The 11,801-nt window shown below is 43.0% G+C and overlaps 1 long non-coding RNA gene across 1 annotated transcript; it reads left to right on the top strand.

Annotated features, from left to right (window-relative positions):
• The first annotated feature begins 57 nt into the window (after positions 1–57).
• LOC121673847 lies at positions 58–2,733 on the top strand. Its single transcript, XR_006019337.1, has 2 exons — positions 58–1,980; positions 2,438–2,733. It is a non-coding gene; the product is annotated as an uncharacterized LOC121673847 (long non-coding RNA).
• Positions 2,734–11,801: the final 9,068 nt, after the last annotated feature.

The raw sequence follows: 11,801 nt of genomic DNA, 5'->3' as shown, positions 1-11,801 counted from the left end.
AGGCACTGCAGCAACCGCCTCATTTATATATCTCAGCCCTCGGAAATGGCGTCAGGAGGAAGCCACCTCCTTCTCTGCCCCCTCCCCTCGCACACAGGCTTCCCATCAGCCTCCATCACTCGTCGGGTGTCGGAGGAGCGGCCACACGGCAGCATCCCCCGACCTCCCCGGCTGCCCACGCAAAGGTGACAGGCTCTAATCGCTCCATCTTCTCACACTCTGCAGGCACAGGAAGGCTGTGAGGTGTGTTTCCAGGATACCACTTTCCCAGCACCTCAGCCGACACTGGCAATCTGCAGCGCGTCTGCACGTGTGCCCTCTCTGTAGGTACCTGTAGCCAGACGTGAGGCACCTCCTGTGTCCCAGGCTGCATTGCCATCTGTAGATGGTTTTGCCCTCTCAGAGCCCCCTTGTCTTTCACTGACCACGGAAGTTTAAAACAGGTGCTGAAAGTTTTAGATGCCTTTTAAAGACCTCCACAGAGGATAGGGGTGCCTGAAAGACTGGTTGAGAGACAGGGAACTGCTCACCATGAAAAGGGCTTGCCAATGGACATGGTAGATCCAAGCTGTTCTATGAAAGGTTGGTTAGTAGGATATTATTTGGGGTAAAGGTCAAAGGCTGGTGCATCTGCTGTCCATCTATGGCTCTACAAGCAAAATTTTAATAGGTTGCTACCCTTTGTTCAATGTTTTTTAACACTCTGTAGCAATACCCTACACTCCAAAGTTGAAATAACCAAGATTACCTGACTGCCAGTTTGCATTGGCAAGGGAGAGAGAGGAAACAAAAAATTCTCTTAGTCACAAGCATTTCCATGCTTTTGAAAAAAATGACTGTCTGTTCTTTGGATGGAGTATCTGCCAGGTCAGCCAGCTGGATTCTTTTTTTAAAGTGACTCCAATTCTTCTTTAGGACAATGCTTCTTTAGGAATAGCAGCTCTGCTACTCCGTTCTATTCCTCAAGCAGTTTCAGAGGTCATGGAATGCAGGGACTTAGACTAGAAAACAAAATTCGGAAAAATGCACCATCTTTCTTCCCCACCCTGCCTTGCTCTGTTCACTGGGGAGTCCTGCACCCAAGGAATTAGGGAGAACCTAAGAGGTCATCACTTGTCATCTTGTCTAAGATGACAAGAACTTTTCTATGAGACTAGGCAGTACAGACTGCACCATCATTTTCCCTTTCTCTTTCCAGGTGCACATGGAAATGTGCTCTCAAATGTCCTCTAATATCTACCTGATTTAAACACATGCTTCAAAAGGCGCATTTGGATTGTAAAAGGCATTCAAACAAAATTAAATCTTCTCTTGTCAATTGCATTTTCCAGTTAAATGCAGAGAAAAGATGGAAATAAATTGATCTTCTGAACAGTGCTTTGTGGATGGCAGTGATGGATGGTTAAATGTTCGTAAGTCTATGAAATGAACAACCATGACAGTTCTTGTTCCATGGGGAACCTCCAGGAACAAGAGATATTCTTTCTTTTTGGTTGTTGTGTTGTTTAGTTTTGGGGGTTTTTTTCTTTTTTTCTTTTTTCTTCTTTTTTCAGGGGGTATGTGTGTGTATGGTTGAATTATTTACTGGGGGGTAGGGATCGGACCATATAGAATGGCCTTTCCCTCATTCAGAATACACCACAGCATTTAAGTCTCTGAGCCTGAAATACGGAGCATTATTAAGCTTGTTAATTCCTATGTATTCCTAAGTGAGAAACAGATTGATCTGCTTAACAGGCTGTGTTTTCCTAGTCAATATTTACTTGTCCTTACATATAAATGCTGATCTTATTAGGGCAATAAATTATCTCAGTTCTAATCCAGTTTCGTACATGAAGCCCTTTTCTTCCTTGGGGCCTCTTTTTGAGAAATTTTACAGGATATGTAGTGCCCATAACTACTTTGTCTTTCTTCTCTTTCTCAAGGTGTGGTCTTGCAGCCATTAAGTTCATTGCAGAGGAGAAACTAAATGCTTTCCAGGTATGGCATGCATCTCCCACTGTAATACCATATGATGGATGGTGAATTTTTCTATTTCTTACCCCGGAAAAATGGATATGAAACTGTTAATCCAGCAATCAGTACTTCTGCTATTGGAATTTGTCTCATTACTTTGCTATTGGAATTAGGCACAGCTATATTAGGAACTGTCACAGTAAAGCGTGTCAGGGAAAGATTTATGTCAAAAGAGCAAAAGTGATCAAATAAAAAAGTGGAAGGTATTCTGCCACTCAGAGAAAGGCAATACCTGAAGCAGACTCCAAGGGAAGAGTAGGTCTGTGAGTCTCTAAAGTAGTTTGTGTTTTAGTATAGGGAAAACAGGAGTAGATCTTCAGGGAGTGGCAAAGTAATGAGGATGGACATTTCTGACCACTTGCAGCCTATAGACATCAGCCCTGTTGATGTCTATAGAGAACAATTCCATTTTTCCTTATAGCTGCACAATTTCTCATGTATGAAGTGTGGTGGGACTGTGGAAAGCCATATACCATTACCTGCCTACAGTCACTAATGTAACATGCGCAGATGGACAAAGAGATGTTTGCCTTCCCAGCCTGAAAGTGATTTGAAAAGATGTCAGCGTCTGGATGGATGGAAGTGAACACCCAGCACTGTTGCATTATCCATGCTCTGAGCTGAGGGAACAAGAGGGTCAGCCTAAAAGCCATATTGATATATGATGTTTCTATGCATAAGGTCATCTGATTAAGAGATTATGTGGCTTAAGTGCTATTCTCAAGAGTAAAATATTTTTTTACTTTATTTCAGAATTCAGGAAATAAAACCAAAGGATCTTGTGTTTGTCTGTGAGTTACTTTGAGAACTTTGTTCTCTAATTTTTTGGCTGAAACCAGGTTAAGAATTCACTCCTCTTCTGTTGTTTGAAACACTGACACTGCATTTCAGACTGCTGTGATTTTACAGATCTGGGTGCTGAGGCACATAAAGAGGAAAAGTGTCATTTTCATGAAGATATCAAAAAGTTTTGAAGCCAAGGCACAGCTAATACCACACCCTAACCAAAAAGACACTAAGTGAAAAATAGGCATAGTGACAGTGACATACACTTCTTGTATATGAAATCAATTGATAACTGTTTGACTGAAAAACTTGAATGTAAGCTCATTGCTAAATTACTAGCAAAGCCTGTTACAACCCCCACATCACACCTTTTCTTCTTTCCCGTCTTAGTCAGTCACACTCGCTTCTCAGTTCCCTCATACAAGCCTTGCTTGTCTGCCTGTAAACAGAAATAAGCTTCAAAGCTTAGATTGCTGCTGTGAATACTCATCTGTGCTGCTCAAAGGCAGTCCTCTCTTCTTTTTCAGGTCAGAGGCAAAATGATGTTGACTTGCTTTGATTTTCTGAGTCTAGACTGTCCTTGCACCAACCTGAAATTAATGGATTTTCCTGCTGAAAGGTTTACTTACACCCCATAAAAAAGCCCATCTTCGTGCCAAACCTGACAGTAGCTAGCTCTGCCTATCCATTTTTGTCCTTGCCTGGCATGCACAGCTCTCACTGGGGCAGATGGAGTATGTCCCCTGTTGGAAGAAGAGACTTCTCTGTAGTGATCACAGAATACCATCTGGACACCCTTACACATAGCTCGGATCTCAACATAATTGTTCTAAATGTTATTGAAACACCAATCTGGAAAATGTCATATCCTTCCAATGCCATGGTCAGTTTACCTGGTACTTACAGAAAACCCTCATTGACTCCCATGAGCCCCCCTGAATCTGCAACAAGAGATGTGGAGACAGAGGTTCTTCCTGAACAGTGATCTCAAACAACCTCCTCTGGAAACTACTGATTGTTCCTATGGCTATGGTTTTATTTGACTTGTGACAGCAAAGTTTATATGATGCTGATGTACATACTCAGCAAGATAAAACAATCCTGTAAGTTCTAGACTGGTCTTAAACAAGTTCATGAGAACATAATTGATATTGTTTACTTAGCTCTGAAGCTAGAGACAGGCAGTCCTATTTACTGGCCTGCAGGCACTAACAGGGTTCATGAGAGTTAAGGGAAAAAAGTAGTGACAAGAGTGACTAAGGTCTATGGACCAGCAGTCCTGTCCTGGGGGGTCCATAAACCCACCAGATGGCCTCTACTCTGCCAGCAGCTCACAGCCAACATGTGAATTCTCAGTCAGCATCAGCATCAGCCCAGATTCTGAACATTAAGTGACTGCCTGGTGTATTTTGTATTTTATTCCTCTTCCTTTATATACCCAATCTGTCTGCCCATTCCAGGCCAGTTGCTCAGTGAAAAGCAAGTGAGCCACAGGAGTACCTGGGTCTCCTGGGCTGCCCATAAGGACAGAGTTCAAATGTTGTGAGCATGGTAAGGGGTTTTTTTGAGATATAAATTAGATTCACTTGTGATAACTTTTCCAATTCATGGAGATGAAATGACAGAATCCCTAATTAAAAAGCAATTGTAATTAGAACCTTTTTTCTTTCCCCCTAACAGCAAGGTTTAGAATCATGAAACATAAACAATTTCCATTCTGGAAGCTTTCTTTGATCTCCCTTTGCTTACATTTGAAACAATGCACTTAAAGAGATGAAAAGACAACTGAGCACAGAGCCTGCTTCCCTGCCACTCTTGCAGAAGGATGAAGGAAAGGTGTGAGGATTCATGTATGTACTCCTGACACATCTCTGTACCCAAAAGCCAGACTTAAGGACTTTCAGGGCACTGCTGTCCCCGCAAGATTATTATTCTTCCAACAGTGGCAATAGCACATCCCTGGAAGCATCTGGCTGGAGATATGGAGCACAGGGACACAGAAGTTGCTATTTTGGGTTGGAGCAGGGAGCTGGAGACCCTGGGCTATCCCCCAGAGGTAGGGACAAGGTCTGGGGTCAGACTACGGCCTCTTCCTGCCTGTGTGCCAGGCTGAATCCCTTCCAAGCCTCCCAAAAACTGGGCCCTGGCCCTGATACTTATGTTACAGTACTCCAGAATGTTTTAGTGTTAATTAGAAGTAGCTAGTTTGATTGTCCCTCTGAGAGTGTCTCCCCAAATTTGGTACCTTCCTCAGCCGTATGGCATTAAATGTCACAGCTTGCTTAAACACAGCAAAAATATCTCATCTGTTTTTTTTTTTTAAATGACCTCTTATTCTATTCTAAAAGCTGGGAAAGACAAAAACCTTTTCTCTTCCCTAGTCCAGTGAGGCTTTAATGATATTTACATTGCTCTCTTACTCATGTCCTTTCCAAGAGAAACAATCTCAGTCATATGGTTCTCATGAGGCTCCTTTAAACTTGGCTACTAGCCAGCAAGTCCCACATGTTAATTACCTATAGAATATAATTACCTATAACATAATGCAAAGAGATCCTGGGGTATCCTGCTCTCACTAGAGCACTCTCACTAGAATATTTTTATTCTTCACTTAGTGACCCAGAAACTTTCTGGGGATACCTAAAAAAAACTTGTTTTCATTTTAGGAATGGCCATACATAGTTATCTTAGGAGTCAGTATCCTTGAAGATCTATTATTCCCTCACATAAAAGACATTATGGAGAGGAGAGGGAGGATTTCTGGAGGGTTTAGACATGCTCCAGCAGTAAGTCAGTAGTAAAGAGTTGTCCCAGCCTGTATCAGGGAAATGACTCAGTCTGGATAAGACAAAGAAAAAAAATCCCACTCTGTTGGTCTCAGCTGGCACCTTGGTCCCCTCCCTCCATCCACTCACCCTGGTTTGGGTCAGGCTGTTCTCTGCACAGCCTGAGCAGAACTTTGAGCAGCCTGTGCAGTGCAGATGGCTCCTACCTCAGATGTTCTGTTGATAAGGCAGTTTCGACATCAAATTGCATGTTAATGCTAGTTAATGAATGTTCTCTTTACAGGCACAGCAGCCTTTTCCTTCTATACTAAGCAAGGAACAGGAGGAGGTAGCCTTTCAGGTATTAAATTGCTTGAGAGCATCAGCACAGAGTAGCTTGAGGAACAGCCACAGAATCTTAAATTACTGTTACTGGGCTTTTTTTCAGCCTGCAGAAGCTCAGGTTTCTTACCTGACCAATGCTTTTTCTTCACAGGAGAGTAGGGTTTGCAGTGCCTGTCCTTCGGGAGCAGCCATTACCTTCCGCAGGGCAAGGGGACAGCAGCACGAGGCACCTTCAGATGCAGCAAAGTCTCTGCTGAGCCTGCCTCATCCATAGGCTCTGCAGACAAAATAGTCCAGGCAGATTCCTCTACATTGCAGGATGAGTCCAAAGAAATTTGGGGGATCCTGAAGAAATCCTGCAGTTCCCAGTTTACTCAGTTTGGAGGAAAGGGTTTGGGCCACTGACCTTGCAGAGATCTCCTGTCCATTTGTACTCAGCTGAGTTCAGACTCAGTCTCTGCTACTATGTGCTTGGGAGATGTTTCAGGACAAACGACATTTTCTACTTTGCTGGGGATTAAAAAAACCCAAACCAACAGGAAAAAATCCAGACCATGCTTCTCTTTCTGGATTTTTTTAGAGTTTTTACTGAAACATTATCTGCTGACTCTCAACAGCTCTTTGATGGAGGCAGCTAGATAACCAGAAACATGGTGAAATCCTTGTGAAATCCATGTGTTCTGTGCCATGTAGGAGGAAACTGTTGTTGTGTGTAGTCCCAAAGGAGCAGAAATGGAAGGGTTTCTCCCAGACAGAGAAGATAAATGGTACAATGTTCACTTTGTGTTTAAAGCTGCAGTGAGTATGTGACTTTCTGTACTGAGGGGAATGTTGCAGCTGCTTGACAGATTCACATAGTGAGAAACTGGAAGTATAAGGAGAAAATGTGCTATTTGCATTTCTAAGCAAATTGTTCATTGAGTGCCTGAACCCAAACATAGATCAATGGAAAGACTTTTACCCTTTCCAGTGGGTTTTGGGTTCAATTCTACACCTGGCTTCCTTCCCTGAGGTTGGGATGCATTTCCCTGAGGAAAGGATGTAATTTAAGTGTATTTAGGCAAAGTAAGGTAAATAGTGAGGATAGCAGCTATAAGAGGGAAGAACAGCTGCTCAGAGAAAGTCTTAAAAAAAAAAAAATCAGTCAATGTTGTTCATCAACAAAAGTGAGGACAGGAAATCAATTTGAATTCTGCAAGTACAGGGGGATGATCATGGTCCTGGTCCTGCTGGCCACACTGTTGCTGATACAGGCCAGGATGGCATTGGCCTTCTTGGCCACCTGGGCACAGCTGGCTCTTGTTGAGCTGCAGTCAAAAGGCATCCCCAGGTCCTTTTCCATCAGGCAGCTTTCCAGCCACTCTGCCCCAGCCTGTAATGCTGTGGGGTTGTTGGGACCCACATGCAGGAATGACTCTCCTGTTTCCTAAACTGGCTTTGCATCACCTCTGTCATAGCAGCTGAAGTGCAGCCTTAACTTCTGACTTGTGCAAGGACAGGGAGAGCTTGTATCAGTGCTCTTCTCAGCTCCTGCAAGAGCTGACCTCTTAAGGTAAGTACTTCTGCCCCTCCCTGCAAGGATGTGTGAGTTCCTTGGCTTTCAGAAATCACCTGCTCCTTTTCAACTTGATTTACTTGGTGCCAAGTCATACAGATGTTCCTCGTGTTTTTAGAGGTCCAGTAAAGCAGTTCTTACTTGCTTTGAATTTCTTGTGAAATGTGGAGAAACAGGTGCAAGCCTAACAACGAAATAAGTGTCCTAAATCATGTTGTTGAAACTCCCTGCAGGATCAGTACCTCAGAGAGCAATGCAGCTCCCTCCTTGGAAGTTGACTAGCAGCATATTTTCCATGGGTTTTGATGATTATACGAATTGTCATCTATTTTGACTGTTTTTAATAAATGAAAGCAGAAATTAAATGGGATATTTTTTGTCTAACTTTTTTTAAATATAAGGGTGAATTTTTCAGGCCCTTTGAACTGAAACAACTCTGGTTCATTGAAATATTTTTCAGAAACACTTTTCCATATTTTGATCAGCCCTATTTATTACTGTGCTGAAGCCCATCTCTACCACAATCAACTGGTATGTTTATAGCCATCTGGATCACAGGCTACTCATGTTTTTAAAATGATTCTTGCATCTATTGATGCTTTATTAACCCTTTATAAACAGCAGGTGCACACTGTACAATAGCCACAATGAGAATCGGGAATTCAGTCCTGACCTTTTATTCACACACTCCTGGGTATCACAACCACTCCTATTTTATTTTATTTTATTTTATTTTATTTTATTTTATTTTATTTTAATATCTTACATGCAATTGCCTCAAAACATCAACCATCTGGGCTTTATTCCTTGACTTAGGCAAAGGAATGAATTTTTCATATTCTGAGAGCAGTTTCATTAATTGGAAGAGGTGGGTAAGCAGAAGGGCCTACTGGAAATCCACACTGTGATAGGGGATCCAAGCACAGAACTCCCTCCTGTGCTGCACCAAAGATGCTCTCAGGAAAAGCAGCAGCCCTGGTTGCCCCTGCAGAGGGCCTCAAGAACAGCACGATTACAGCAGCTGCTTGTGTTCTGTGGTTAAAGAAAGCCCCCCCAGAGACAAGGTATTGCTGTTTGATTGGAAGAGTATTCAATTGTCTAACGAAGCTGTTATCCTCTATTTATGCAGAGATGAGAAAAGGAAATCTTTATGTATCGCTCCTATGTAAAAAACAAAAGCTAACTAAAGAAGTCAGACCCTCGGGGTAAAACAAAACCATCACAAAACCAGGAAATGATGGCAGTAAGTAAAAGTGAGCTGGAGACTTGGCTCAGCTATTCCAGCTGCTCTGTTTACTCGGCCCAGAGGCGGACACCCACCCTGTGCCTCGCTTTGCCCCATAGACCAAGAGAAGGTGCTTCCCCATTTTTGGGGGGTAGTGATAGTTTCATTTTCATCTTTCATATTAGAAGTATCCCTTTAGCACCAGAAATGACCTTGGGATATGCTGTCTAGTATTGCAGAGATCAACAGGTGAATAATGAGAAGCTTGTTGTCATATTTAATCTCCTTTTTTGCTAAACCATAACCCTCACATACACTCCTGATTTCAGTAGGATTCACATGGACTTTGGAATGACCCAGGAACAGGCTCTTTGCTTCAGCAGGAGCAATGGACTTCGGTTTGAAATCCTGAGATACATAATTGGTGCTTCTGCAAGAAAACACGGAGCTCCTCCGTATTACTGGGGTGACCTTGCATGGTGTTTCTATTCCTGTCATCATCCTGGATGACACCACTGTTTTTCTTGTATGGATTAATTTGAAACATTTCTTTGGATCATTAGAGCTGAATGATGAGTTTGTACTCATGGGAAAGTTTGTTTTGCAGTCTGAATGCTTGTAGCCAATGGTCCCTGCTGCAATGATAAATGGATGCTTTAAATAAAGAACTTCCCAAGACAGGCATTCATCCAGCAGCAAAGCCTCCATTTTACTGGCAGACTAAGTCTTATGAAGTATTTTTTACCCTCCCCAGTATCAATCATGCTGCCATTGTCTTAATTTGACTCCTCCAATATAGAGTAATATTTTACTTTTGAACAAGAAATGAGAGGGCACAGAGTTTTATAGGAGAGGTCTATTGAAGTGTAATAGGAAGGACAGGCTGGTGGTTATCCTCAGTGCTGTGGGATGTTGTGTGATACCCAGGGATCAGGCTGGTCAAGGACTGTCATATACACACACTGAGATGCTGGACAAGACCATTCAAACCTCTCTGTTTCTTTCAACAATGCTTATTATCTATGTTTTCTTTTCTCCTCTCCAGAATATCCTGCCTGATATTTTATTTGCCTTCTCCCTCCTATCCATCCAATTTTCTTTAAAACCCCTAGCCCTGTTTTTGGATTTTAATTCCAAAGAACTCAATTGCATCCTGCACTTTCTCTGAGCACTATGTCCTCACATCATCCTAACCAACCAGACCATTCTGATCTGCTTTAATGTGCTGCTCGGGATGCTGTGCTTCGCAGGCCTGCCTGCCATAGGTGTCATCTCTAACCTACAGAACGCTGGGTGCCAAGACCAAGTATAGCTCATCCAAGCCTTCATTGGAGGTTTGCAGAGCTGCAGATTTATCACCCTCTCTGGGAGATTCCACTGCCAGTCTGCCATCCCTTCTGCTGAACATCCACATGCTTTTCTGTTGTGCTCTGGCTAAAAAAGAGATGTTTCAATAACAGTCTCAGCATAGATCTTCATTTTCTGCTTAGAATTTCCTTCCCTCTTGTCTTCCTGCTAGGCTGCACCAAGGCCAGATTTTCTTCTACAAGCACAGAACAGAGCTTCCTAGTGCCAGCCCTTATCTTCATGAGGATTTCACACTGGAAATTTTGCTCACAAGATTCCAGACATTCTCCATCTCCAGCACTGTGCATGAGACATAACTTATTTTATGGAATGAGATCTGCATTTGCCTCTGGTTACATTGCTTGAGCTGCAGATGGTAAAGATACCTAGAGGTCAGTCTGTTAACCTAGTTATATGGTCTTTGAAACAGCTGCCAGAAACACCTGAGCAGCAGTGTTCCTCAAGACAAATATTCTCCCTTCCTAGTGATAGTCCAGGGAAAGACCTGCTTGACTCATCTCCCTGCTTTCAGAAAATTGCCTCCTATTTTCTAGCGAATCATACAGCTCATTTTTCCTTTCCAGCAGTCACCCAGACGTTGCCACTCTTCACCTGCCAGCCAGCAGCTCCCACAATTACTGCTAGCAGCCAGCCCAGGTGGTCGCAGCACCCGGCAGTAAATAGGTGCAGAGGAGTCAGGCAACTCATTGCATAGTTTGGCTCAAAGCAGCACTAACAAAGGTAGCAATGAGTTAGGTAATGGGCCTGAGGAACTAGGGGAAATGTTTCAGCCCATCATAAAAGCTTGGGGACCTGGTTTCTATGCTCAGCTTTGCTATTCCCTTCCCACATGACCACCGCAATGCATTTATCTGTCCAGTGCCTCAGTTTACTCTTCGGACAAAATCCTCTTTATAGAGGGACCTAGGAAGGAAGGACCCAAGAAAGCACTGATCACTCATTTTCTAAATTTTTTCCATTTTAAATGGCATTCTTATCCTGTCTTTTTGATCAAGAGATAAAGTGAACACATAAAGAATTTTAGAGGCAATTTTCATATACCAAATGTTTCAGCGAGATGTCACTTCAGTCCTGCAGGGTTGGCTCAACAGCTTTTTGAACTATGAGGAGCTTTTCCCACTTGTAGTCAGCAGGATCCCACTCCCATGGAGGAGAAAGAACACCTAAACTTTTAACTAGCTGTACATTATCTCTTGCTGCTTCTTGTGCAGCCTGATTAATCTAACTACGGGCTCTGCATTCCAGCAAGTGCCTCCATCACATTTCCACAGGACTCATGAAGCAGAAAACCTGCACATCCCTGGCAGGACTCCACGGCTGCAATGAGTAAGCACAGCACCCCTGAGGTGGTGGGAACTTTGCCAGCGGGCTGCAGGTGAGGATTCACCCCTCTGGATTTTGAGGCTTGAGGACAGAGTTGTCTGGGAGGGGAGTGCAGAGCACTTAGATACATATTATCTCTGACACCGCAGTCAGCCATCTGTTCCGAGTTTATTAAAAGTGATGTACTCTGCTGGGAGGATCAGGAAGCATCTGCTGGTGCATTTACATTCAAATCCTCACAGCAATCCCATTTGTCCTCCATTTTTAATTAATCAAACCCACTTTTTGGTAAAGGCACACAGATAAACGCTTTCTCTGTAAATGGGAGCACATATTATGCTAATACCATTAAATAGCTAATACGCAGAAAAACAATTAAGTGCAAGTAGCAGCATCTCTCTCAGGATTTAAGAAAGCT

The sequence above is a fragment of the Corvus kubaryi genome, unplaced genomic scaffold (genome assembly GCF_017639235.1).
Source record: "Corvus kubaryi isolate FWS band 111438036 unplaced genomic scaffold, C.kubaryi_AGA036_p1.0 66, whole genome shotgun sequence".
Lineage (NCBI taxonomy): Eukaryota > Metazoa > Chordata > Aves > Passeriformes > Corvidae > Corvus > Corvus kubaryi.
The sequence above is the reverse complement of the archived record's forward strand: the minus strand, read 5'-3'. Positions and strand labels throughout refer to the sequence as shown.